The 23493-nt window shown below is 35.2% G+C and overlaps 4 long non-coding RNA genes across 5 annotated transcripts; 1 reads left to right on the plus strand and 3 right to left on the minus strand.

Moving 5' to 3' along the window:
- Positions 1-934: 934 nt before the first annotated feature.
- LOC126928171 (uncharacterized) lies at positions 935-8246 on the minus strand. Its single transcript, XR_007716390.1, has 2 exons — positions 7471-8246; positions 935-1561 (listed from the first exon to the last, which is right to left on the minus strand). It is a non-coding gene; the product is annotated as an uncharacterized LOC126928171 (long non-coding RNA).
- Positions 8247-18430: 10184 nt separating this feature from the next.
- On the plus strand, positions 18431-18798 carry LOC126928169 (uncharacterized). The gene is made up of 2 exons (XR_007716387.1): positions 18431-18528; positions 18639-18798. It is a non-coding gene; the product is annotated as an uncharacterized LOC126928169 (long non-coding RNA).
- On the minus strand, positions 18525-19170 carry LOC126928168 (uncharacterized). The gene is made up of 2 exons (XR_007716386.1): positions 18974-19170; positions 18525-18857 (listed from the first exon to the last, which is right to left on the minus strand). It is a non-coding gene; the product is annotated as an uncharacterized LOC126928168 (long non-coding RNA).
- Positions 19171-19232: 62 nt separating this feature from the next.
- Positions 19233-23288, minus strand: LOC126928170 (uncharacterized). 2 transcript variants are annotated; one of them, XR_007716388.1, is made up of 3 exons: positions 21372-21533; positions 20174-21269; positions 19233-19594 (listed from the first exon to the last, which is right to left on the minus strand). It is a non-coding gene; the product is annotated as an uncharacterized LOC126928170 (long non-coding RNA). The 2 variants fall into 2 exon arrangements; XR_007716389.1 differs by having other exon boundaries at positions 20174-23288.
- Between the last annotated feature and the right edge of the window lie 205 nt (positions 23289-23493).

The raw sequence follows: 23493 nt of genomic DNA on the forward strand, positions 1-23493 counted from the left end.
TCGTTGAGCAGTTCATGTTCCCTACTTGTTTCGCTTGGGACTTTCATAATTTTCGTAATTACAATAAAAGGTTTAATTTGTAATAAGTTAAAGATTTGGTCCCTTGCTTTATGATGTACGAGAACCTTTGAACTAACAACTTTGAAGTGACAATTGAACGAGAACTGACAAGCTTTCATTTCAATCTATATTTAAGATATTTAATATTTAATCGGTTTTCGTGACACCGAATAAATAATAAATAATAAATTTGAAGGGAAAAAAACAAGAGATTAAGAAAAAATTCTGAAAGAGACACAAATCGGTAGTATTATATTATATTACTTTGCGAATTACTTTTCAAGCATAAAAATAGTTTGACGGTCACTTGTAGTTCCTTCCTTGCCATTTCATTTATTAAATTCGTTTAATTTCGTAAACAAAATAGCCACTCGTGGCGAGTTTCGTGTTTAAAATAGAATTTTGTCATACAGGCTGGTTGGTAATTGATAGTACAGGCGGAAAATTGGTGATTCTACTCGAAAAAAGAAGTCGAAAATATAGAATAAAAATTTTTCGTTTGAGACTTTATTTTCGAGAAAATCGACTTTGAATTTTTGATCGGTATGCCTGCAACGCGTTGCAACATATTGGAACGGTTTATCAACATAACGTCAATCGAAACACAATCTACAATAAAATCCGTTATAACGAAACGTGATAAAGTGCACGCGTACCGAGCGAAAATTCAAAGTCGATTTTCTCGAAAACAAAGCCTCAAATGAAAAATTTGTATATTTTCGACTTCTTTTTTTTACCAGTTACCAACCACCCTGTATATCCAACAGCTCACTTTTTCTTTGTAAATATTATTAATAATTTTATCAATTTTTTATATTTCCATCTTTCATACAAGTGACAATGAATCATAAAAGTTTCATAGAAATCACAAAGATTAGGGGATAAGTATACCACTATATTTTCATATATGTATATGTATGTATATTCCCAAATTACATGATAGAATATGAATAATATTGAACAAAATATAGTCAAGTATACAGTACCATGGAAATACAACAGATTACAATTTTCTACCTGTCACCGATTCATCGTCATCTCCTTTCATTCTTTTGACATATATAAAAACAAATTAACCCGTCTGAAATAATCATACCTCGCTCTTTGAATACAAAAATCTATTCAAATGAAATAAAGGGGAAGAAAATAAGAATAAATATAATTACTCAGGTATAATCTTCTCAAGGTATAATTATTCAGTTACAAATGATTCTTCGTTAACACACTACATTGTACACTACTTCTTTTCCCGGTGGCTGAAGCTAATCGTCGACGTTTATAAGGTACGAATTTTGTCAACGGCGCCATCGGAATCTTTATTGAGAAATTAAAATATTACAATTGCCATCACTAAGCTCAGCGTCCACAATACACTATGTTTTTCAAGTTTAGGTGAACCATCGACGATAACCACATCAGATCCGGACCAATACTCAGTGCCAACCTCATCCAGGCATTCGAACTCGCAACATCGGCGTCCAACGCGGAATCTCTTGCAGCTCTGTAATAAGAAGAAATCGATTAATTGTACGGATCAATCGTCACTAGACTACTCGAAAATCCAGGTCATTCAAAGAATAAAAGAAGAAAGAATTGCTCCAATTCCACCATTGCTTCAGCAAAACTAGTATTTGAGAACCATTGGTCAAATATATTATAACACTAAACGTACATTTCGGGAAGAATAATTTGTGCTATGAAACAGAATACGATAAAGTTCAAAGGTTACATCGATTTTCAAAATTTTATAAATTCAGGTGTATGACAGTATCAGTCAGCTCTTTTTCTGTCCCCAAGCGCCAAAATTCATTCCGACTACCATTTTATGTATTTTACAGAAGTAAGCCTTCATTCATCTCCCATTCCATCCACCAACATGCTCTCGACGTATTCTCTTCTAAGTAAAATATTGATGTTGAGCCAGACATCCTACTGAATAATCTTTTCAGTGTTACTATAAGGTATTTAAAACCAGGGTTAGTGCTTATACGTTAGATGTAATACTTGGCATGAAACCTGCTTATATTGATATTAAACTTATGCATAGTAGGATGTTGGACCATTGTCAAAATGAAATTACAATACACACAGTTTCACCGTGGAAAAGTGGATCTTTCTAGCATGTCTACGCAAATGATGGTTGGAGGGGCGAGGGGGAGGGGGAACTGTACATGCGCCAAACACCGTTACGTTCGTAATTTTTCACACAAATTTACAACTGTAGGGAAAAAATTATCTCTGATGTTTCAGATGTTAGAAATTGACAATATCGCAGAACGGAATGCTGTGTTCTAGATATTCTATTTTTGTTACGAAAGTGGTACAAACGAAGTCCACTTAAGAATAGTACAACAAAATCGGTTGAGGTTAGGTTATCATGCAGATATCGCGGCTTTTGCTTTGGAAAGCACGCAACTGCTAGTCTCGTCGTCCCTTGTAAACGAGAGAAAGATATTGTAATTGGTCGGGATTAACATAAAACTCGTCGCATGCGATCAGATGGCCTGAATGTTTAATAAACGAGAGTAGAGTGCGTGCTACGTGGTTCTAGCAGTTTAGGCGGAAACTAATTATTGTAACCGGAGCCGAGATATGTAGCGATATTACTTTCCTCGACAAAGCGTATAAGGTGAGGAGAGAATCGCGATAAAGTAGAACAAGAGACAGGAATTCTTTACGTAAAGCAGATCTGTCAACTAGATAGAGATCCTACAGCTATAACTACAGTGAATCCGTACTCTGGCGAATTGTCGTTTCACAAATAAAGCTTCTGAAAAACGGAATTCCTACAATATAACTGCTGTTGTAAGAATCTACATATCTGATTTTGCTGCCGTATTTGTCAGAACGTTTGTTTATCAAAAAAACGCATCCTCTGTAATCCTCAGTAGCTTAACAAGGCACAGTTAATAAAAGAGATAGAGCGTTAAACGGTGACGATTTAATCACTGTTAAATAGATATTGGTCTCTTTAGTTAAAATGCCCTATGATTTATTTGCATCATTTTTTTTTCATGCAATTTAAAATATTTAAATAAACAATATTTATCAAATATTTAAATATTTAAAGAAACAGTAGTCCATACAATATAATTTTATTTGATGGTTATTTGATATTTAATATTTTGGTTTACATACAAAATTGAAATTATACTTTGCTTGAGGACAAAAATTCTAATTGCATTCCTAACATATACCAATAATTATTGATCAAAATAGAAAGAACTGCAAGACTAGGAAGATTACTTAGCATCTTATATAGCCTGGCAAGGCTCGAACGTTTTATCTTCCTGTAGATTTTCTTTGCTTTTAGACTTTCCTTCCATTTCTCTGAATTGGTGTCTTCTGTACACTATTTATAAAAGAAGAATAAATTACATGTTACATCCAAGTTACCAATCCAAATAATTTTAAGTAAGAAAAGAGATCTAATGCAGCAGTTTCCACTTAAATATAGATCCGACGATTATTTACGAACAAATAGTATAAATCTTTTAGCAATATGAAATTCGCAATATTTATTCAAATATTTATGTAGTACCGGGGCCAGAAGGCCTAAGGTATCGGCCGAACTGTAAACAATGTACCGTTGGGTCCTTTAAGTGGACAGTTTACGTGAAAAGGCTGCGTGACCTTGATCACGGGGGTTTCGGGATACCTGTTCCGAAGAACGGGAAAAGGTAGAGTGGGCAGAGCGTGTGGAGCGTGCGGAGTGGACAGAGTTTTTGATTGGGAAGCAGTTTTTGCCACGCAAACATGGAAATTGCGATTCAAAATTGAATTTGCACTGGAAACGGTTGACGTTCCCGACTTCACGTGCCCGAAGTGAACGGACAGAAGGATTGAGCTGGAGAACGCTCTTGGCGAGAACATAGACGTGGACAATCTGATCGCCACGGTGACCGCCAAGAACGAGAGCTGAGATAAATTCAGGCAATTTCGCAAGACCGTCATGTCTCACAGGAGGGTGACAGCGAAGGCCTTGATGGAAGCAAGGAGGAGAACGAGAGCAACAACAACTACGCGGAGCAGTGAAGGCAGAGATACAAGACAACAAAGAACCACAGAAGGAGATCAGCCCAGTATTCTGAACTAGCTGAGAAGATGACGAGAGCAATACAGAATATACAGAATAACTGCCTGAAGAAGAAGATACAACGGGGCATGAAAGGACAACCCTGATGACTGCCGACAGGTTTTACCGGGGTTGTCTGTCCTCGAAGCAAAGGAAAAAGGAGGAGGGGTTTTTAGTGGGTATGGCAACAACATCGGCCCGAGTCCCACATAACCCAGTGATGCGGATCACTGGGTATGCGTAACAGCATTTTTCCCTCCTCACGCAAAAAAGAAAAAAAAACTATACACTCTATCAATTTTAAGTTGATAATTTCGTTATTATATAATTTTTCTTAGTCTAAACTGAATCCAGGGAGAAGAACTTTCATCCAATTACATACTTCATTAATTCATGAATTATATTCGTTACCGTACGTACAAAAAGAAAGTTGACTGATATAAAAATTCAAAGGATAGAATTTCTAAGCTCGCGATTGGAAACAGATTCAGTTCAATGGTTTAATTTGCCATTTAATTGAATTCTCTGGCAATTTCAGCGAACTGTGGGCTTTAAAAGTGTCCCGCATTCAAACGCAAGACTTCTCCTCCACCTTTCCCTTTCTTTCAATTCCAACCTCAAGTAATTGACCAATTAATTCGAAGATATATTTACATGCTTGCAAGGGATTCAAACAACTTCGTTGCGTTAAATTCGCAATTATAACCAACACGAATGTCTCAATCAATGTGCAGCTCGAAACAAATAAAAGATAATTAACTTTTCAATATAACGATTGATATGTTTGATGAAGAAAAATGTATGAATTTTTAAAAACGTTTCCTAGTACATTTAGCATTTTTATAGTAAAAACTTAGAACACACACGCACACATATACTATTCCATGAAATGATTTACACAGCTATGAGTCTAATCCTATCATATTATAAAGGGATGGACGAACTTTTCCTAATAAATATAACTTTATACAAAATCTTGTTTAAAAAAATTAGTTTTTTATTCTCATTAAATTAATTTAATATCAGAATATATAATTTTAGTCGTTATCAAAATTTTATGTCAAATGCGTTCATAGATACATATATAAATATGTCGGGTTGACGTTAAGATTTGAGTTAGGGTTAAGGGCGTGAAACGAATCCCTATTGGCGCTAGACGTGATCATTATGCAATAGAGGAGATATTTACTAGTGCAAATATGACTATGATGAAATTGGACAAGTAATCGCGATAATTAGATACTCGAGAAGCTAATGACAATGATCCTAGGCTCACTAACGAATCCGCGGTCAAGGGGATGACGAACTCTACTTTTCTTCAACGTCTAAGTTGTACTCAATGTTAATGCATGGGGCAATCACTACGTATCTGAGAGTTACTTGAATCGTCTTTGAGATCGTACGGGAGAGTGGTTCTCCATCACGGTAACGCTGTCGAGGAAAACCATGATGGGTGTGCCTAAGGGCACGAAATCATCGGATTCGTGGAGAAAAGCCTTCATTCGGAAAGTGAGGGAAATTGGCGTTACTGTTAATTGGCCAATTTCCATGTTGGTGGTTAGGGAAGCGTGCTAACCCCCCTTAAGAGAGAGTTCGAGAAGAGGAAGCGTCGTTCGTGAGAAAAATAGATTTCTCCTATTTTCTCGTAGTTGGGACGAGGACTGTTTGTCGGTTTGAAGGACTTTAGTTAAACAAATCTTAAGATTTATAGCGGGTCCTCGGGCTAGCTGAACATGTACTGTGGAGACGCGTCGACATCTGGTAATCATCTTACTCAAAGAATAGAGTCTGCGTGTGGCGAGCCACGGGACAGAAATCGTTGAAATGCTTACCGTCGTGCCCCGTCCTAAGTATTTCTTTTAAGGAGAGCTATAGAGTTACTTCATGCCTTTGTTAGACAAAACGTTCATCCCTTGACCGCGACTACGTTCGGCGACTGGTTGTCGCCTCGAGCCCGAGCTCACTATCATAAATCTCAAATAAGTACAGTCGAATTGAATGACAACAGTTTCTTAATTCGGCTATGGTGAAATCTAAATTACAGTACTAGGGGTCTTCCCAAAGTTCCGAAGGGAAGGTTCCGGTGTTCTTTCATCTCCGACAAATAAATGTCTAATCCTATGTATTTATTTCAACTGAAATCTTAACTTAAATATTTATTAACAATATTCTGACGAATATGCAATGAAAGATAAAAACAAGTTTATTTTTCCTATAGAATGTCTCATGCTTCTTACTCATTTTATGTTTCTCGTTGTCAGTGCGTAACTACTTATCAGCCGCATGAATGCTAAGTTTTACTACTGAGAAACGAAGAGACATATAGATGCAAATATACGCTACCTCGCGTGAAAAAACATCAGATACATTAACCAGAAGGAATATCCGATACATATAAAATTCATAGCGTAGTTATTTATACATACGGAATATTTCTTTCTGTATGAAATATTCTTTCTTCTGAATTCTTATTATAAATGTATGTCCATTTCCTACCTTAAAATGTCTCTCCTTTGAAAAACTCCATTTAAATATAACGATCAACAAAATATTACCAATAAAAATATTAAAACGAGATGCTGAAAGAACCTTTTAATGAAGTACAAATGATTATTTCAACTTTAATTCTGTTAAATTTGAATTGAATCATTTATAAACCGAACAGGTGTATAAAATTTTATTGCGTAAAAATCATGAAGCTGAAAATTAGGAACGAATAACGAATGGGTAACCTAGTTTCATTAAAAGGTACGTGTACGCCGATCCGCGTAACAACTTCGACACTCCAATTATTATAAAGCATGTATCCTTCAGAGATTTTTTGCGCGAACGCAAGATACCTTTTACACGTGCAACTGAATAAGTGGAACGTGATTTTCAATATTTCTTCTTGTAGAACTTGTAACAACGTAACTGTTTCACGAATATTTTCCCTGACACTTTTACAACGATGCGTAGAAATCTCCTTTTCTAATTAATAATTTCAGCATTTCTCTGAACAGTTTCGTTGCGATTAAAAAATATACAAAGCTTACGACGTGCTTGTTTAAAAATATTTATATGGAACAAGATTTCGAATTTGTCGCATCAATCGCGATCTCAGCAGGTGTAAATTAATTCGTTCTAATGAACGAATAAATTAAACGGCTCGTGACAAAAATTATCCCTGTCCATGTTTGTCTTTCTAAAACTAATTCAAGGCGAGTTAAATGAATCGCTGTGTACCCTATTCGCGCAGCATGTGTTTTAACGACCAGCATGCAAGCGTTAACGGTGTACTTTAGTTTCGCATGGTTGTGCTAAGCTGGTTGCTTTTAGAATGAGCATATACTTACAAAAGGAGGTGAACAGAAGATAGCCTTGCACCATTTTGGCTCCGAATGGTAGCAGACGCAAAGGCTGCAAACCGAAGGTCCCGGCACATACAGCAGCCCATTTGAGATAACTTGTCCTTCGAAATCAGTACAGTTTTCTTCTAAAGCCACTGAAAACGATTACCAACGTCAATATCTTTGCCCCTCGACAATCGTACGCGCAGTTACGCTAACCGTTTTAACACCACGCAGCGTGATCGCTCAATTCGCGTACCGTGGTAAATTGTGCCACGACGTATGGTCACGATCATTAATTCGCAACGCGCTCAAGCGTGCTCGTCGTGAGTCATATCAGAGTTTCCTCTCGTAATTACTTGTTTTTCAAATAATCATAAACCAAATAAAAAAACCAATATAAAAAATTACCTCTTGAATCGGAAAACCAAATACTGCATTATAGAATGTTATCGCGCAAACGAAACGCAGAGCATAAATATTTCGCAAACTTTTGAGTGTTTGTTGTAACGCTTCCAGTATAACCGATGAAATGAAGCGCGAGCACGTCGAACGGTATATTTCGATGAAAAAAAACAGGATGAAAAAGGGCAGCGCGATCGCGTCGATCGGTACTCCTCGCAAATAAATAAACGAAGCTCTATCGCGCTGCATAGCACAAACCGATACGGAGTCTTGAAACATCCGACACTAAAACGGTTAATAACATTACGAAAACGACCGTACCAGGAAATTTTTGTCGAACGGATCCGCATTGCGGCTATCACGATGCTTCTTCGTTGCATCGATGCTTCGTCGATGAGATTAAAGCACCGTTGAATTAAAGCACCGAGAAGCGACACGCGTCCTCAAGAACTACGAAGGTTCTACTCGAACGAATGAAAACTTTTCTCGAGCCCGGTGTGTATATACAAGACGTGCGAATTTAAAGTTCAGATTGTATTAATTGAAATAATTGGTTGGTTTGATCAAATTAATCGTTTTAAGCAAATCGTTTTGAGTCCAATTACCGGATGTCATCGATGCTACGCTGAAATGACGAAGGTCATCCAAGTAATTGATGTCCACTGTAATTATTTGTTAATCGCGCGTGGAATCGGAACGATTCGACCTCGTTCCAACGCGAATCGTTACTAAGGCAGAGACGGCAATTAATAATTGTCGCGTCATTTGTTCGATCGTGTTCACAAATTGAAATACAGCTGAGTGGCGGAAACCATTTATAACACGTCCCGTACCGCGTAGGTCGTATACATATCTCAGGATGAATTTTTCGTACTTCGCCGCATATATTCTCCATGTCAGACATACCATAAAATATTTCGTGCAATCGCGTATTCCTGTCTAATGTCAGGAATTCTCTTTCCATAGGTCTGCGTTTTCCATATTATCTATTTTGCTTATCAGTAAACATTCTTACAATTTGTGATTAATACTGTACGTACAAGAACGTTAAGTTTTTGACGTTGTAATATTTCACATGAAATAATAATGGCTGTATATCGACTAACTTATTAATTAATTAAATTCGTGTATATCAAGTTTCCTATCATTTAATACTTTCGTGTAACTACAGAGATTTGATACTATGAAATGAAATATAAAACTTGGTAAAAAACGCGCTTCGTTAGGAAATGAGGGTAATGATGCAAATATTTTTTGTAGCCATTATATAGAATTTCGATGGTATAATTAATCAGTATCAACTTACCAGCCCCTGACGGGACGAAAGTGACGAAAATAATTTGCAAACAGATGAGGATTGCAAGTATTTTCGAGTCCTTCATGGTTGTAAAAAATCAGGTAATGTTGTCGCTGTAGAATATGGGAAAATCAGGCGTTTCAATATCAGTTGTGCGGGCACTGGAGTGCGTAGACCAGAAATATCTGCGACAAAAATCAGAATACATTTGTTTTCACATGATTCGATCAATTTTGTGTAGGACTAAGCTGATTGAACCTAACACGGGATAATTGTCCAACTTACGACCTTAACAAGCCCGCTTGATTCTCTATAAGTGCTTGAAATTGATGCTTGTATTCTTTCCAGATTAACAAGCTTTGCCCCCCCTCCCTCTCTATTTCCTTAGATCGAGTTAGACTGCCACAACATATTATCTTTCTTCTTTTCTTTTCTTTTTTTTCGACCTTTTAAAGCCTTAAATCGCTGGTTATTATAGTGTATACATTCAATTACTCTGTAAGTCGTAAGTACATGTTTTACGTTATTTTTTATTTTCCAGCTAAATTCCACAAAAACAAGAAATATACTTCCAACGTGTTTTCACGTGTCTCTAGCAAAGATCTCGAAAACAAGTTGCGGCGCAATTTAAAACGACAAATAGCACCGTGTGTCTCGTTGTGGCAACGCACGCTTCGTCAGCTTTTTAAAAGCGCTCTCTGTCTGCTTTTTTCTCCCTTCACCGCCTATTCGTTTTTTCTTAACGAGTGAAACCGTTTTTACGAGGACGGGAGCACAGAAATGACGTACTGGCAATTCTGTTTCGTGATGACACAACCAGCCCGGTTTCAGTGAATTAAACCTGGCCCCAAGCTTCCAATTATCTCTCCCTTCCTTTCCTTTATTTTTCCCTTCTATATCGAGTTTCAGGTTTTCTAAATTTCCATTAAAATCAACTATGGCTTTTCTCTATTTTATATGTTAGCCGATGATTCATGGCAAAAGCGTCGGCTGTAAAAATATTTGGAGTTGCAACAGCAGCAAGTGTGTTTTCTCAAACAGAAAATATTGGAAGCGTACTCGTTGGCAAGACAGTTCACGGATAGTTCGTCCTCTGCTTGTTATTTGTTTCAATACCGTTAGCAAATAAATTCATGAAACATAGTGGTATCGCATAAATTGAAAATAAAAGCTTTGCGTATACTTGGGAGTTGAACTTTGGCTATTATACGCATGTTATATATATATATAGAAGATTGCTTAGAATTTGGAGCTTAATAACATATCTCAAAGTCATTGACATTAAAGAAGGTGAACCTTACTTACCAAATTTCCTTCCGTCAAATGATACATAAAAATTGAAAAAAATAATATACATAGTTTTGACTTTCTTCCGCATTATAATTTGAATCACTCGATTTATTCGACTAAAGATAATCAAGCAATAACCTCACTTTACACGTATTCTCATCACGTGAAATAGATCACATCAGGGATTTTCAAAAGTCGATGGAATATTAATAGCGATTAATTATTTATGGATGTATTCTGCACGGTTAAAGCAATCGCCTAGTGAATTATCGAGTTCCAGGAATATGAGCGGTAAACAGGATTGCAGCTATAAATGACTCTCTAACGTGTATATTAGAGATGAATTTGATCATTTATCCTCATAATATGAAATACGCTTTGAAGTGGAAATCATAATTAACAATTTCTGACAGCGAAAAGTAAATAAATCGATACGTTTAAATCAATATTAGAATTTCTTAATATTTTTATCAAATATTTTTATCAAATATTTTAACATCGTAGAAGTGTCGTTGGAGAGAAATATTAGGTTGTTCCAAAAGTTTCTTTCGGTTTATAAAGAAATGATAGATGTACGATATTTTTTGCATTATATTATTTTATTCAATTATGTGCGATCCACCTTTCTCCAATTTAATATAAAATAACATAAAACAAAAAGTGCTGTGTATCTATCATTTCTCTATAAAACGAAAGAAAATTTTGCGAAAATATAATAGAAATTTAGCTTTAACACAATATAAAAATGGATTGTTATGCCCCTAGGAGATAAGAACAATATGATTAATATTAATAATGAATACGTTAACGTAACGAAAAGCAGCTTTTGCAGAAGGCTATAACCTGAAAATGTTTACTAAAGAATGATAACATGAATTTTCTTAAGTACCCCATTTGATACTTAATCTGCTTTGTAAATACTGTACGTCCTAACTTTGAAAGAAAGCAATTTTAGCCAGAATGTTTCAAATTACCTAGCCGTATTGTTTCCTTGTAATGTAATTTATATTTACATTATCTCGCGTAATTCTTTCCACTTTATTGACTTCTAAACGTTAATGTAATATAATTTTTATAATATAATTTTAATCGAAGTTATTTAAAATTTGTAGTATCTCATCCCTACTAGAATAATATTAACAAATGTGCAGAGCTCAAGTCGAATAACACCGGCTCAGATAAATGATCATCAAACTTACTTTTGTTATCGTCGATGTCAGTGATTTTGAACCAGCCAACGTCCATGGCAATCAATATTATTTAGCCGGTCTTAACGCAATGTAAAAAGCAAAAAAAAAGAGGAAGGAAGGAACAGGGAAGCAAAGAGATAAAACGAATTTTTCATTTTCTCGAAACTAGATCGAGTTTCAAGCTGCTCGTAAAAGAGTCTGTAGTCAATCCGAATAAATTCGATGAACCGCGCTTCAAAATTCCCAGAGAACTGTGATAACCATCGAAATTTGTACAATTTGTCGATTCATCGCTTGACTAAAAAATGGAACAAAATGAGGCTGATCAGCCGGCCTTTGAACTTCTAATGATCCCTATCGTTATACCCTAGGTTGAATGCTACGATATAAGCCGAAACAGCTATAAGTAGGGTTCACGTGATTGCCGCCATCTATTATTCACGCGTTACACATTCGCCAGACGCGTCTAACGGTTGACATTGTTTTCTATCCTCAGTTCCAACGCAATTACGTTGCTACGTGCAATCAAGTCTCGAGTGAAGCTAATGATAAGTTGTTGTTCGATCCTACACAATTACTAAAATTATTCAAATTAAACTAATTTAGTCTAAAAAAACAAGTAATTTCGTTATATATTTCCTTTCATAATAAGCCATGGTTGGAATATAGTAGCTGACGAAAATATTCGTATATTTGTAGAAACATTTTAGGGCTGTATTATGCATAACGGCACTATAGAATTAATACTGTAACAGAATTCTACTATCATGGTTATGCTGGTAATATTCGAAACAAATCTGAAAATCTATGTAGATGTTGTAAGATATTCAGTACGAGTACTGTGCATTACTGGTATGTACATAATCACGACGAGATAAGGAAGGTACTGTTCTCTATTGCTCATCGCTACCCGTTGCTAGTAGCAACGTACTATGCATATATATCTCGTAAAGATTTTAAATGTAGCCAACGAGACCATTTTTAATATTTGACTATCGTGACCCATTACAGTTTCATCACTTTCGATTAATTGAACACGACCCGCACCTTAAGACTAAAATACACAATATAAGTATGGCACAGAAAATCTTTTAAAATTTACGGACGACTATTTATGGTATTTAAAGGCAGCAAAGATAATAATTAGCTGCGGATTTTCCTCGAATCGTAGCATACAATATGGAATCTGATTATTAAAAATTACAGTGGAAATACAGTGGATTTCCATAAGATATTCGTGCTTGTGGCATTTTGGAAATAAATTCTTAACCCAAATGGACGACCTCGATACTCGAGAAATTTTGTGAAGCTGACGTCAATGGCGATATGTACTGTTGTTGTGCTATCATTTCATAGTAAGCTGTATTGATTGCACTTCTATTCACGGAATTGATTTATTCCACACAAAAGTTGACAACAATAATCGAAAAAAGAAAAATATATTACCGCCTTTCACATCAGCATACACAAGCACATAGGATTTCACACGAATATACACACTTGTAAATTCGACGAAACGATCAAATTTAATTATTTTTCGATTTTTCGGGCATCAAGTACTACATCAAACGTTACACATCAAACGTTAAAATACGGCGAGCATACAAAATGTACAAACAACTCTAAATTAATTAACTTTGAACGTTATTGATTAATTAAAAAAAACCACTGTTGCGTTGAGTTTTACATTTTAAAAAGTTGTTATCCATTTTTGCTTTGTTTAAAACTAAAAACAGGACTACGTTCATTGTAAGTCGTAAATATCCCTTTTATTTATTTAAACAAACAGATATTTAAACAAACAATTTATAAATATATAATTTATTTACGTATATTTGTAATATCTGTTTTATAAATTTGTACAACCATTTATCCATTTATCTATTTTATTTGCATATAATTTTTATAGACTTTTTTTTCTTTTTTTCTTTTTTTTTTTTTAAGAACGAAAAATTGTGATTCTATTTTAAGACATGTCAGGCTGAAGCGATACGCGATATATATTTCTATTCGGATTTCACCGTCGTCGTAATCGATGCTATTGGAAACGTTTCACGATAGACGTCTTACAAGCGCTTGCAATGTCCGTCATGTGTAAGGCTCTACCACTGAATCGCGGCTGCCATTTAGTGATTAAGGTCGATCACTTAGAGACGTTAATCCGCCATAATGGTGAGCAATACATCGAAGCCATTATTGAAAGCATAGTTACGCTTTAATTTCATCGATCTTATTCACAAATAGAAGTGTACAAATTATAGGATTTCCAAATATTTAGTTTAGTTAAAAGGAGATATGAAAATGACAGGTATATTCAAAGGATAAAACAGAACCGTACGATTGTAAAGTTTCAAATCATTATAACTATTTAAATTTGAAAAATCCTACTATATTTATACAATATATTTTTATTAAGAATGGAAGAAATTTCGAAAAATACGACAACACTTTTTACTGTCGTCTTGAAGCACACCATATGTTAAGCTTCTTCGTCGTTACAAATTTTATCGCGGATGTAACGAACGTTTCGAACATGTAGCACGCACGCGTCAACGCCTACATTTGGATTTTAAATATATGTTTTATGCATTAAGTGTATTAACTTTCTTGCGCAATTTCTTTCAATTTGTTACGATATGGAGGGTTTAATTACGTTTAAGATATCTATCTGAATCCTTTAAATTCGAAGTTCTTTAAAAAATTACGTTACGTAAAATAATCGTTTTTCCACTTTATTGTATCATAAAATAGTTACTTAAATTCATATTACTTAAAGAATCTTCCTACAGAAAGAATAAAAAAGAATAAAATCCTATATGTTAAATTTTACGTGATTGATGGAATACATAGCGATGACGAGAACTAACTACAGACAACAAGAAACTATTAGCGAAGGCAACTGGTGACTATGAATGTCGTCTCTATAATATGTGGCGACTAAGGAGAACAACTACCAACTACGGATAACAAGTAACAACCAACTGTCTCGTTTCTAAGAGGCAACTAACTTGCAATTATCCTCCTTTGATGGTTTCTGTAGCGTGATATAGGTCTTGAACGTAGTTAAAGAATATGGTCGCTGCTGAATGGCGATTTGACAGCAAAGCGATCCCGCCAGTTCAAAGCTTGACATTACAAGCTACCGAAAACCATTAATCTTGTTATCGAATATCTAGCTTTCAGAAGAACCCTTGTGATATGATATGACGTCATGACATTTTTATGACGAAGACGAACAAACACCGACCTCTAACGAAACAAATTTTTATTAAGTGCCGTATGTGGGTTGCAGGCCGGCCAACCAAGGAAATTTATCGAATGTATAAAGTAAAATATATACGAATATATTCGATATATCATAAAATGCCCGCGTTACATCATCTAACAGCATAAAGAAAGCTAAATTTAAGGAATTAAAAAATTGAAATACCAATTATAAGAGAGTTAATTAAATTCAAACCTATCCTATGGTCCTAACCTAACCTATGGTCTCATAAAGACCTATATTTCCTGGAAATTGATATCGTTCGAATTCTAAATTCTCCTTAGAAAGTATCATAGAGAAAATATGAAACTTGAAAAGTACATCACGCTGATGCCTCGATAAACCGTCGTGTCGATAAATCCATGTGTCCGAGCGATGAATTTTCCCCAAACAACAAAAAACTGAAGGAAAATCTTCTTTGAAGGACGTGACAAAGTAGGGGAAGCGGTAACAATGATCACGCGATAAACTGATGGTGTACGTATAGAACGAGTGTTGCGAGAGAATTATCGAGAAACAAAAAAAGAAAAAATAATCGTCGGCCGGCGCGACTATACGCTATCGACGGCCAAACAGCGACTGAGACTAACTGAAACGAACTCTGTCGCAGTATGAGCACGGGCTGCGTTCGCGGATCGATCGAACACGTTCTGCGCCTCTCCGCGGCACCGGCGTCAAAGCCACGCCCGATGGCTGCAACGCACTGGTGCACTTGCAACATTAACCACTGGTCCTTCCTTTTTCGTGTGATATTATACCAGCATCTGCGATGCCATTTCAAAGACCGCAATCAAAGCATTAAATGCCAGATTAGAGCGACGCGATAATATTACCCGAATATTCGTCCGTAAATGTTACCGTATAGATGTTTAATTAAGCATTATTATGCTTCGAATAATTTACTATCACATGTTCCACAAGAAAACATATGTTTCACTTTTCCCCGTAGTATGATTGTAATTTATAACAAATATTTATAATTTATAATTTGAAATATTTATAATTCACTGAAAGTATCTTCCTGTCACGATCATAGACGTAAAATTTCAAATTAAAAGTACCAAATTAAAAACATATGTTATCCCGAAACCAAACGTACGACATGGCGAATCACGATGATACGATAAAAATTGATCTATGTCTTGATTTATTCAAACAGAACGAACTTACTCGAACTTTTCCAGAATAAACGATTTATTCGATAATATCCGTCACCAGCTTCTCTTCCTTCAACGGTAACAACTGACACCGAAAGCTCGAGAGACCCGAACGGTGAGACGTACCCAGAAGCAATGCAGTTACCTGGGCAAAGAGTCCCAAAGACCAAGGACGTAGAAAATTTCGAGAAACGGAAATGGAAACTGGAGTGGCGCGTCAATCAGCATTGACGGAAACTAATAAAAATGGAAAAAACCAAACTAATTCGTTTCACAAATTATTAAAACGATATTATTCAAAATTTCACTGGATCTTCTCACTGCACACGTCAATATTTGTCGAAATATCAATATTAAAAAGTTAATAAAAAAAATATCTTCTTTCTTCATACCTGTCTTTCTCCCGGGCGGCGAAGGAATACTAGAATGTTCGAGAACAACGGATACTTTTTGATTTTATCTCAATATCAATTTCAATCTTTTTAAACGAAATACAATCTGAACGATGAAACGTTTGATCAAATAATGTTCTTCGTTCGATACTAAAGGAAATTGAGAAGAAACATCGAAAATTCGTTAATAAAACGAATTTCTTTGTTTCTGTGAGATAATAAACTTGATATACGTATTGGTTTTTAAAATCAATATATCTAACCAATGGGCACACTTTTAACAAGGGTGATGGAACATACCAAAAATCTTTCAAGATGGTCTTGGCAACGGAAGAGTCGAAAATATGACAATTATAAATGAAAAATTCTAATATTTTACAGCTGACAACGATAAAGAACTCCAGATATTCTCCTAATTAATTTACAACAAATTCGCGTATATGATCGATAGCTGACGTCACTGTGTCCCACAGCCCTTGTAAAACGATAAGAATTTCCTGGAAAAACTTGTAGCCACGAAATGAAAAAGATGATAAAACTTCTAACAAGAGTACTGAGACGAGCAACTTTGTACTTACCCCTTCGGAGTAGGGAACGTGATTAAACGTCCGCGAGTTCGAAACTTTTGTAAGTCACTGCACGGCCGCTGCTTATGGTGGAAATGTAATAGATATAAGTACAGAGCGCGTGAGCGAACTAAAAACGCGATATAGGGGTAAAGAGAGAGACCGTTCCGTCCTTCTCTAATGCCCGCGTACTTGTACCGGAAATGTGTAACAACGGTAAACAAGCGCCGTCAGTGTCCACTAGTGTGCATGCCTGATTAAACAAGGACAGAAAATGCTTATATACAGCCTTCTCTTTTTATTTCCATGTCGCATCCATCTTACTATACAGTAGACAGGATTCGACTATTCCATCATTATATTCGCACCCTGCTTACGTGTGAACTAACATTGCCATGACAACAAATCGTTCGTCTCCTGTTTGATGCTCAGTTTTCAACGGAGTTGAAGGGAAACTTTATAAGAGAAAGGAAGTGACGGATTGTCTCAAAGTAATAAACGAAAATTCTCGTAACTATCGAGAAACGATAGTCAATACAAGGATATCATTATCACATTTAAAACTATTACAATAAACGGTGATTTATCGCTGCAAGGTACCACAAATAAGATATCTCATAATTTGCGAAAAGAGGTAAGGAATATTCTAGATTTTAGACTTTGGAACTTCCATGACAGTCATGAGTGTGTTTTGTCATTGATTTGCCATATTGCGTTTTTCACAATTGTTGTTCATTTTTTGCGATATTTTACACTCGCACATAGTATCTATGATTTTTTCTTTCGATAATTCTTATAATTATTGTCAATAATTAATTATTTATAACCATTTACGCTGTATTATATATCATTAAGATTTATCTTTGCACGTATCAAGATAGTAGATAACAAAATTATGTTTATATATTTATATTATGTGTATATATTTAGATATCTTCTTAGTTGCAATTTTTTCGAATAGTATCGGTGACCAATCGAAATAGAAATTAGTGCGGAAAGAGGGGAAGGAACCAAAATTTGAAAATCGACATCGGTAACTCAGTAGTTATAGAATAACTCAATCGATAACGTAGATTAACTAGTTATAAATGAAAATATATATAAATTCAAACTTTAAAAATTAGAAATTAAAAAGCAGAAGGCAAAAAATTATCGCCGAGGATTTATATAATAATAAATAGACAGTACATTCTTTTTGTCTGTCTTACCGAGAAATAAAACAGTTAATTGATGATTATCGTATAGTGTGTACTCATAGCATAAAATTTGTTCAATGAATTAAAAATTATATTTTTTAGATATGTAGACATTAGCGATGTATTAATCCGGGAAGCTCGTCTACCTCGGAAATATCGAGTCTGCGACAACGTCGATTTGGAAATTATTCTTACAGAATATGAAAATTATTATTACAAGATGAAATTCCAAAAATATCCTATATTGTGCAAGAAAATAACTGAAAAGGAAATAAAGACGAGGGAAATGACAAATGCGAACAAAGTGTAAGAATTTAAATTATTTAACACTATTCAACGTTCTCAACGTATTCAACGTATCGATTACAATATCATTCAATCTTCGAAGAAGTAGTAAAACGTGTCAAATCTGTTAGCAAAGAAACGAGAAGTGAGTCTGTGAAAGGGAGGAATGTACAACAGAAGATGACGGGTGACGCTACGGATGATATTAATCTCGCAATAACATTGACACCAATTTTCGCCAATGAAAGCGATGAATCTTCATCAGAAGAGGAGAGCTATTTAACATCTTAATGGAACAATCCACGCAATCAAAGATATCAAAATAGGCTCAGAAGCTTTATATAGACAATCTGGAATTATGGAAGATTATTGAAGACATTTCATGCGTAAGTTATTTTCGATTAATATACGTATTGTAAATACTGATTTCAGTAAAGCTTTAAATAACGAATTACATAACATTTACGGAAATTAATACGGAGATTATGCGCCATTTCATCTTTGTATTGTCGCAGGAAATCATACTGACAAAATTAAATGTATATTGGGACAACATCGTAGGCCTAGAGGAATGTAAATCTGCTATTAAGGAGGCCATTGTGTATCTCCTCAAGTACCTTATCTTTTTTAAATGCCCATTTTCTCCCTGGAAAGGTATTCTGCTATACAAGCAATTACGAAATAGGGAAGACGATGTTGGCGAAGGCAGTCGCAACAGAATGCCACTGTACCTTTTTTAACATAACGGCCAGCTCATTGGTGAGCAAATGGAGAGGTGATTCCGAGAAGTATATCCGTGTAAGTTGATTTCCTTTGTCTATGAAGAAGAGATTCTGGAATATATCATATATAATAATAATCATATATAAATAGAATAGTTGTTTGGAAAACGAAATGATATTACGTTCGTGATGAAACAATGAATTTAAGGAATTTTGAATATAATATTTAATAAATAATAAATACATTTGTTAAATTGAACAGGTTTTATTTGAACTTGCCTATAATTATTCGCCTACAATTATTTTTATCGACGAGATTGACTGGATAGGCACAAATAAAGGAGTAAACTGTACATTGTCTGAACCTTCAAAGAGATTCAGATCAGAACTTCTTTCTAGATTGGATGGATTAGTATCTAACGAAAATTCTAATGTAGTTCTTTTGGCTGCAACTAATTGCCCTTGCTATGTATATCACGCTATTTCAATGTTTTCTAAGTAGAAAATATCTTAATATCATAATTATTCATTATCTTAATCTTAATTATTGTGTTGTTCGGAATATTCCTTCGTTATTATTAATATAACAGAACAATAATATTTATTGTAAATATATTATTAGGGACATTGATGCAGCTTTACGCAGATGCCTCGAAAAGAAAATATACGTATCATTACCAAATGAAGTTACTCGACTCGATATGTTCAAATAATACCTTAGCAACCAGTTATTAGAGAATATGGATATTGTAAACCACATAATAAAATCTACTGAAAAATATTCTTGCGCGGATATAAAATTGCTTTGTAAGCAAGCATGGCTGCTAGAAATAAGTCCAATGTGGGAAAAACTTGAAAAAAAAGAAACATCTGTTACGACTTTGAAATATGAATTAAAGAATTATGAAATAATAGCAAAATTGTTAAAAAACAATGTCACCTACAGTTACGGATGTGGATAGATATGAAGCGTGGAATAAATATGTATGCCATAAGAACATATTTTAAAAAATATAAATGGTTATCATAATATATATCATTAATATAATTATCGTTCGAAAAATTGTTCGTGTGCGTGCATGTATGTGTGCGCACGCGTTATAAACAAGTTTGAAATGTTCGTTCTACATATATGTATACGTGGTATACATCTTCCCTTATAATATATAATATGTGTAATCTGAGTGGTAATATCTCCACGTATTACATATGTGTTAGTGTATTTTATCGATAATCTGTCTTTTATTTCCTCTTATCTTATTAACGCATGTATGGGCGCGTATATGCGCTGGCGAAAGCTATGGGTGTAGACTCAGAACACATATATGCGTTTTTTGCAAGTATTCCGCATGGCCTAAGGACAGATATACGCGTTTGTCGATTTTTCCGATCAAGTAGAAGTAATACTATTACATTTATGTGAGATAAATATGAATGTATTCCTTAGTAACGGCAGTAAGCAAATGCCAATAATGTCTCGTTATAATTGTTTACCTGTTTCGAGGACAGTCGCATCTAATTATCGAGAAGAAAATGTGTTGTTTGTGTGAAAAATAAGAGAATGCAGAAAATGCGATGTCGGATTATGTATCGATAATTGTCTTGAAATTTTTCTCATACAACTGAATTATTAGCCAAATTCTGTTGTAAATTCTAAATGTTTATTGTAAATTTCAATGTTTAAAATAAATAATCAATACTAAAAAATAACGCTCTTGAATTATTTAATCTCGTGCAAAAGAATTACTATAACTTATTACGCTTTGCGCTTTCAATAGTCAATCAACAGAGTTCAGTCTAACGAAGAAGTTCCCTCCTACGCTAACGAACTGTCCTGTTTTTGCGTCCAGGCTTTCACGACATAAATTAAAATATCGCACATAAGCACAGCGTAACAGCGGCTTAAATTTAAGTTACAATAATAATCTTAAAAAAAAAAAAAAAAAAAAAAAAAAAATGTAATAATGCATGGCTATGTCGTACCGTCGCGTATCGGTACTTTTGCCTGTACCACCCTACAATCAGAATTCAGCGTTTATTCTGGAAAAAAATCATGTAAAAAAAAAATATGTAAAAAACCTGGAATTAATAAACAAAGATTTTAAAAAATCAACAATTAAACAAGGGATTGAGATGACCAACCCCGCTCACGCTGCGAACTTCGAACGCGGAAGAGTCGAGCCGTGGCCATGATGGGTGATTCCAGGAATCGGTCGCGTATGGCAGGATCTGCCATGCTTTACCGATCCCAGCCGCGCCGATTTCCGTCAACAGACACAGTAACGGAGATATTTGGAACAGAAGCAGCCGCATATTCGCCTATCTGAAATTAAAGAGATGATTTCATGTAGAAGATACAAATTTGTTCCCTGATATTGAAATGCCGAACACGAGGAAAATGAGACATGCAAATGACAAAGTCGATGATCAATAGGAAGATAACATAAACAATTGTAGATTGCAAGGAAAATTTTGAAAAATGATACGTGTTCTAATAATAGAATATAAATAATAAAAAGGAGAATGTAATTGCCATTCTTCTATGTATTTTAATTTATGAGACGTAACTTCTGAATGACCTGTAATGCCCGTTTCCGCGGCATTATGCGCCGAGTTCCGGACTACGCGTAGATCCGGTAGCGCGATTGTTCACTCGACTACATTTACCATAGCGAAATCGAACCTCCCGCGAAATCGAACTAGAATTCGACCCGACACGCGTACGCGCCCAACCACTGAAAGTTCAACGCACCAGTACCGTCAGACGATTCGAAACTTGTGAATCATCTGCTAACGATACGTATCCACCGTCAAAATTTTTCATTGCAATAATTTTTCATAACGTTGCAACGATCGCTATATTTTCAATATACATGTATGATCGTAATAAAGAGTGTCTACTCTTCTTAGACTGTTATTTGTACAACATTATACGGAAATGTATGTTTTACGTGATATGGCTTCTCTCGACGCGTGGATCCATTGGGAAAACTGCTATATTTATGGTAACTTAATCGTTACAATAACATAAGAACACGTAGAACCGACTCAAAGTTGTAAAAACATGCTTGATACAACTCAAGTGTATTATATACGTTTGAAGCATCACCGCCCATTACTACACCATCAACATCAATCATGTTCTACACCACGGTCATTCTTCTGCAAAAGCGATAATTAAAAGAGAAAGAGAAAGAAGAATTACTGCACAAACTTCGACAACCATGGGACTTCCGTATACATATACAACAATAAGATCACCGTGAAATTGTCTTATCTTGTTCTTTTAATCGCGAAAAATCTGTCCGTAAGTTCGTGGACCGTGTCGAACAGAACGCTATATACGAGGTAGAACGGGTTTTTGTCCGACTGTTGCACGGTTAAGAGCACGACGAGCAACATTGTTCGTGGCGATAAAATGAAGGTAAAAAAATGCAACGAGGAAACAAAGGATAGAACGTCTAGACATAGCGGAACAAATCTTCGGCAGGAAGATCTTCTCCGTTAACATCGACTCCGCACAGTTACGCTCGCTCTTTTACAGTTAGCCTCGCGGACCTGTCTTAATTTGTAACTACGTTTCGGGACATCCTCAACACGTTCCCCAACGCGTAGGTTTCATACGACAAATTCAATGTCATAGTGGTTTAAGTCGTAATTCCGAATGTTTGAATTCATTTTTACTCTCAAACATATCTTCCCTTTGGTTTCAGAACCGATTAAGTCGTAACTTTATTCTCTACCATTTCTGTTTCCACGGTTTGAACAGATGTAATCTATTTTTACGGTAATAAACACAGAAGATTATTTGATGAAAACTGGCAATGGCCTAACTTACACCACTATGATTCTCAACCCTGTTTTCCAAATTGTGTTATATAATATTTTATGAAATGTTGGTGCCATACAGGATGAAACGATCTTAGGCGAATCAAACATCTTATTTTCCCTTACGCCATTCAAATTATAAAATATGCAAACTTTTTAACATTTAACTCCGCTGTCTCATTATGTCGATTCCGTCAACTGTACGTATGCTAATGAACAGTAGTTAATTGTCGGTTTCACGATGGGATTTCGAAGAGGAAATTGGATAACGGATAGGTGAGGGGTTCTGAAGTAGGATAAGAACGTAATTGTAACTCGACTTTTGATGATTTATTGCCTAGCTAGCGGGATCGAGAGCGTGACTGGTGATGTAAGATACTGAGGAAAGTTAATTAAACTTAGCTTCATTACGTAGAGTAAATAAGATGTTTGATTG

The sequence above is a fragment of the Bombus affinis genome, unplaced genomic scaffold (genome assembly GCF_024516045.1).
Source record: "Bombus affinis isolate iyBomAffi1 unplaced genomic scaffold, iyBomAffi1.2 ctg00000613.1, whole genome shotgun sequence".
In the NCBI taxonomy this organism is placed as follows: Eukaryota; Metazoa; Arthropoda; class Insecta; order Hymenoptera; family Apidae; genus Bombus; species Bombus affinis.